The sequence below is a fragment of the Etheostoma spectabile genome, unplaced genomic scaffold (assembly GCF_008692095.1).
Source record: "Etheostoma spectabile isolate EspeVRDwgs_2016 unplaced genomic scaffold, UIUC_Espe_1.0 scaffold00004575, whole genome shotgun sequence".
NCBI classification, from domain to species: Eukaryota; Metazoa; Chordata; class Actinopteri; order Perciformes; family Percidae; genus Etheostoma; species Etheostoma spectabile.
The window spans coordinates 48,847-55,400 of NW_022603172.1; the positions used below are offsets into that span (position 1 = coordinate 48,847).

The 6,554-nt window shown below is 40.1% G+C and overlaps 1 pseudogene; it reads left to right on the forward strand.

The window, feature by feature from the left end:
* Positions 1–368: 368 nt before the first annotated feature.
* LOC116677215 (uncharacterized) lies at positions 369–487 on the forward strand (annotated as a pseudogene).
* Positions 488–6,554: the final 6,067 nt, after the last annotated feature.

A 6,554-nucleotide genomic window follows, 5' to 3' on the forward strand; every position in this document is an offset into this window, starting at 1 on the left:
TGGAATCATATAGGACTATACCCAACCCTTAAAAAACAAACAAAAAAACAACCCTAAACCTATCCCCTTAAACATGTTCACAAATCTTAACTTAACCCTAACCCTTTAAAACCTAACTCTAAATTTAACCCAACCACCCCAACCTTAACCTTAACCCTAACCCCCTAACCCTAACCCCCTAACCCTTAACCTAACCCCCTAACGCCCCTAACCCTAACTACTAGCAAGCTACGGAAAAATGTATATGTGAACTATTAGTGTGATCACATGTAGTTAAGTATTCCTCAACCCCAAGCTTTTATTCAACAGTTTTGAGAACCTTAAGGTTTTCACGTCTAGAAATAGCTGGATTTCACCCCCGTGCACTCGCTTACGGCCACACCACCCTGAAAGCGCCCGCTCTCGTCTGATCTCGGAAGCTAAGCAGAGTTGGGCCGGCTTGGTACTTGGATGGGAGACTGCCTGTGAATACTTGGTGTTGTAAGCTTTTTCATTAGCATTAGGCGCTGTGACGTCTTTGCTGGACGCAAAGCTGACAAGGAAACTGTATAGAGGACGTTATATATTTTTTTTGAATCACCATTCTTATTTAGAAATAAATAAAAAAATCTCAGTGTTCAACAATTCAAGTAAGAGTTCAAAATACTTGCACTTTGACCACATCATTAATAAATAAAATGTTATGGAAGACGAAAAGTCACCCAAGTCTAAGTAAAGACAGAGGTAAGAAAATTGAGAATTAATTACAGTAATTAAAAATAGAAACATTTAAATACATGAAAGTATTTATAAGTGTAGCAACAGGCTAAATAAATGAATCAATGTAGAACAAAACAAATCAAAGAACTCTTGAAAATTCAGAAGTGTTATATTATAGTGCAAAAAAAGAGCAAAAAGCAAGTCAACTCCTTGATTCCAAGGTGAAGGTAGTTGAACTACACTGCAAAAATTAAAAATCTAACTAAGGTTAGAAATCTTCAATATAGGCAAAATTTCTATTTTTTTTGTCTGCCAAGATATTTCTTCCTACCAAGCAGGTTTTGTGTAAGAGCATTTCACTTGTTTTAAGTATTTCTCTTAACAATCTTAATAAGGTATTAAAACTTGTTATTGGGGACTTCCAGTGACGTCATGATAGAAGCAACAGCTTAAACGTTAGGCTCCGTTAAGAGTTAGAAAAATAACGACAACTTCAGCAAGAAACACCTTCTAATTTATACAATACATGACTACAAAATGAGTGGCCCTTCAAAGACCAGATCGGGAAACAAGCAAGCGAATTCCAAGGAATTTGATGATAAAAAACGAAGATCGCCAAGCCCAGCTAGCAGCGTTAGCTCAGGCTCGGACCCACCAGATGCTAACGTTAGCCAAAAACATGATAAACTAGCGGGTGAGACGCCTATGCTGGAAGAGATGAGAAAGATGCGACAGGAAAATGCCGAGGGCCATAAGCAAACCAAGGAGACACTTGGTCGCCTGGCGACATCGGTGTCCGAAATAAAGACACAACTGAATGACCACACGAGGAGGATTGACGAGCTGGAGGACCGTGTGGGTGCGGCTGAGGAGGTTATTGGGAGGCAACACCGGGTGCTGCGATACCTGCTTCAGCGGGAATCACAGCTAGCAGCCACATGTGACGACTTACAAAACAGGTTACGGAGAAACAATCTACGCATTTTCCAGATTCCAGAGGGAAGCGAAGAAGGGAATGTGGTTGAGTTCGTTAAAGCTTTACTGCCTAAAGTACTGGCACTGCCACTAGATCTGGACATAAGGATCGAGAGAGCGCACAGGTCGCTCCTGTCCAAGCTGTTAAACCCAGCGGCGCCTCCTCGCTCAATAATCGTGAGATTTCTGGACGCAGCGGTAAAAGATATGGTTTTACAGCAAGCGTGGAGACAAGGACGGGTCTCGTTCCAAGACAAGAGGATTTTCATTGATCAAGATTATTCCCCGGAGTTACAAAGGAGACGGGCAAAAGTGCATGCAGTTACCAAGCAGCTGAAACAGAAGGGCGTACAAGCGAAGTGTCTGTATCCAGCACGCCTGAGGATTAAAATGGACTCGGGAGACAGCACTTTTGCTTTGCTGATGGAGGCATCAGACACCTTGGAGCGGTTGGGTGTCCAGGTGTCTCGCGGAGAAAGAGAGCGCCTTGAAGAAAGGCTAGCAGACGGATGGAGCACTAGCTCGAAGAGACAGAGAGACGGGACGCTGTCTGTGGCAGATCTGAAGGCCATGATGGAACAGGAGCGAGCATGAAGATAAGACAGGCGGAGATAAAAGGTTAAAACTGTTTGAAGGTAACATAAAGTCATGTAGGAGTAGGACGAGAAAAGACGGAAGGTATAACTGTTAATTGAGAACATTATAAGTTGTCACAAATAAGGAAAGAAAAAGGAAAAAAGGAGGCAGTCTGTTTTACTTACACGAGTGAGCTACACTCTCAGAGACCTTTGTTGCATTCTAGTGTAACACTGGTCTTGACGGCACACGTTGTGCCCTACGTCGCAGAGAACTCACCACTCTCTGTCCGGATGCTATCGGGGGTCAGGCATGGTTACAGTTCAGGGACTATGGCTGGCTGCACTTTTGGAAGTTCTGTTATGTGTTCAAAGTGTTCTTTATGCGTTTCCCCTGACGCAAGAGGTTGAACTACAATTACTTCACAGAAGGGTTACATTGCCCTTATATTTCTGTATGAGAGGTACGTATTCAGAGACGGAGCAGCAATTTACTAATCAGTTTATTAAACTTACTTTTAATGATGACATCATTGACTCTAATAACATATAACATAAAAGGTATAAACAGCCCAATTAAGAGGAAGAAAATTCTGACACAACTAAGGAAGATGCATTGTGCGATAGCCTTGCTTCAAGAGACACATCTCACGGAAAAGGAACATCTAAAGTTAAAAAGAGAATGGGTAGACCAAGTATATTTCAGCTCTTATGGAATTAATAAAAAACGTGGGGTAGCCATTTTGATTAATAAGTCTGTTTGTTTTAATTGTGAAAAAGTATACCAAGACCCAGAGGGACGATATATAATGATAGTGGGAACCATTGCAGGGAGAAAAGTGAGTATCGTCAATGTGTATGCCCCGAACGAGGATTGCCCATTTTTCTTCAAAAAACTCGCAACTTTTTTGGCACAGAAGGGAGAGGGCTTACTGCTTATGGGTGGGGATATGAATTGTGTTCTTAGCAATAAATTAGATAAATTACCCCCAACATTCAAATCCCAAAGTAGAATGTCAAAAAGCCTAGCGACTATGATGACAGAACTCGGACTAATTGACATTTGGCGTTATCTCCATCCAAAGGAGAAAGACTTCACATTTATGTCCCAGGTACACGGCAGCTACTCCAGATTAGATCACTTCTTAATAACAAAAAAGAATACCCATCAGGTTAAAGAATGTTCGATAGAGTCAATTACAATTTCGGATCACAGCCCTGTGACAATGGAACTTGACTTGGATTTGGAACCTTGTTTTTGGTATTGGCGGTTGAATGTATCAATATTAATAGATACGCTTATTCGAGAAGAAATACAGACAGCCATAAAGGAATATTTTGTTTTTAATGACAATGGAATGGTCTCACCCTCCGTCTTATGGGATGCAGCAAAAGCCACAATAAGGGGTAAAATAATCTCCGTAGGATCCAGATTAAAGAAACAAAGGATGCAAAAACAACTTCAGATTGAGAATGAAATCAAAAGATTGGAAAATGAACACAAACAGCAAAGGAAAAAAGAGGCTTTAGACAAACTTAAAGAAAATAGAAATAAGTTGGATGATTTGTTGACTTATAGGGCGGAGGGAGCCCTCAGATTTACTGACAGGAAATTCTACGAATTTGGAAATAAGGCTAGCCGTTTATTAGCGTTTCAATTGAAAAAGGCTCAGGCAAGCCGTATCGTCCCAAAAATTAAGCAACTTAATAGTAATTCAATTGCAACTAGTCCAAAAACAATATCGGACAATTTTGCTAAATTTTATGAACAGCTATACAAGAGTCCAAACCAGGAATCAAAAGAAGACAAAATCCAAACGTTTTTTAAATCAGTAAATATGGCTAAACTCACAACAGATGAGGCCTCAAGTCTAGTTGAGCCTATTAGGGAGACTATTGGTAAATTGAAACACAACAAGACACCGGGAACAGATGGGTTTGCAGGAGAATTTTACAAGGTTTTTAGTAATGATCTCACACCCATACTATGCAAGCTGTATAATTATGTCCTAAATTCAGGGAACCCTCCGGAGTTCTGGTCTGAGGCGATCATCATAGTCCTGCACAAAGAGGGTAAAGATCCACTGCAATGTGCAAGTTACCGTCCGATTAGTCTCCTCGGCGTGGACTATAAAATATTGACATCAATTATATCCACTCAAAGTATATAAAAAAACTCATCAATCCAGATCAAACTGGGTTTATCCAGGGTCGACAGGGATCCAACAATGTAAGAAGAGCCCTAAATTTACAATCATTGATGACAAAAGATCCCCAACCATCCATGCTTCTTGGTTTAGACGCCGAAAAAGCGTTTGATCGTGTTGATTGGCGTTTTCTTAAACATACACTAATTGAGATGGGTTTTGGCGAAACATTCGTTAATTGGGTAACGTTGCTCTATAAAAATTCCAAATCCAAGGTTAGAGTGAATGGGTGTTCAGAATTTTTCAAGCTGGAGCGAGGGGTGCGTCAGGGTGATTCGTTGTCCCCCATTTTGTTCATCCTGAGTATTGAACCTCTGGCCGAGACCATACGTCGGGACGACCGCATACAAGGGATCAGGGACGGGAGGGGGCAGCTCACAAAATTGCCCTCTTCGCTGATGATATCTTATTATTTATAAAACACCCTCTTACATCAGTCCCTAGACTCATGCATTGCTTAAAGGAATATGGCGATATATCTGGATACAAAATTAACCAAAGTAAGTCTGAAGCAATAATGACATCTGGACTACGACCTAGTCAACTTAGTGAGACCTTTCACTGGTCAGAACAAGGATTCAGGTACCTAGGGATAATTCTTACACCCAGGCCCACACAACTGTATGATGCTAATTACACCAAATTGATAAAGAAAATCAAAATTGACTTGTCCCGATGGGAGGTCCTACCTTTATCCCTATATGGCAGAGTGGAAACTGTTAGAATGAACTTGCTTCCTTGTCTTCTGTTCTTGTTTCAATCTCTGCCAGTAAGAGTCCCAGCCTCAACATTCGCTATGCTCAGTAAATTAATATCTCAATTTATTTGGCAACAAAAAAGAGCAAGAATCAAACTAAAAACACTTAATCTACCCAAAAACAGGGGAGGTTTAGCTTTACCCAACTTAAAATGCTATTATTGGGCAGCGCTGATATCAGCTATTGTAACTTGGATGGGAGGGGACGAGAAGGCTAAATGGCTTCAAATAGAACAAGGTGAAACTAAAGGTATACAATTATCTACTCTTCCCTTCCTAGACATCAGAGGTGTTAATAAAATGAAAATTGGGAGTGAATGGACCAGACACACCTTAAAAATATGGACAGAAGTTAAAAAGAGGCTTAGAGATACAGGATCGGTTTCCAGGGCTATGCCTATTGTGGGCAATATAGACTTTCCGCCTTCCATTGGGGACCAAGGCTTTAAAATGGGCAGCTAAAGGTCTTAAAATACTAAACCAATTATTCGATGGGGCTGGCTTAAAGTCCTTTGCACAACTTCAGGAACAGTTTGGTCTCCCCACAAATGATTTATATAGATATCTGCAAATTAGGCATTACATTATAAGTCACAAGGAACGCAAAAGACTGAATAGAAATCAAATGATATAGAACAATATTTTATTACCATTGCAGAAAAAAACTTTCCAACCCGGAAGCATGTTTCACATTTGTACAAAATTCTCTCATCTAATAATTACCAAAATACCTATAATGTGAAAGGAGACTGGGAATTAGAATCCAATTTAATAATAGAGTATGAACAATGGGACAAATTGTGCGAGGGCAGTCACAAAGGAATTAACAGCCAAATGTGGAAGGAATTCAGTTGGAAAATTGTACTAAGATTTTTCACACCCCGTTGGTAATTTCTAGATTTGTCAAAAACCCTTCAACAGCTCTATGTTGGAGACGTTGCGGGAAGGCTGGCGACCATACGCATATTCTTTGGGACTGCCCTGTTATCAGCGAGTACTGGAAGGGGATTAGGGAAGAAATAGAGACAATTATAAACAGAGAAATACCTTAAAATGCCTTGTTTTATTTACTAGGTATAATACCAGATTATTTCAACACAGACCAAAAGTATATTTTGCACATTCTACTATTGGTAGCTAAAAAAACTATAACAGCTAAGTGGAAACAAGTTTTGTCACCATCTATAGCAGAGTGGAAGAATAGGGTAAAACAAGTGTATATGATGGAAAAAATGACTGCATGTTTACAGCTCAAAGTGGACAAGTTCAATCAAAGATGGCATTTGGTGAAATTATATTTGGGTGTGTGATTTTGGGCTGTAGTGATTCTAATGAATTGCA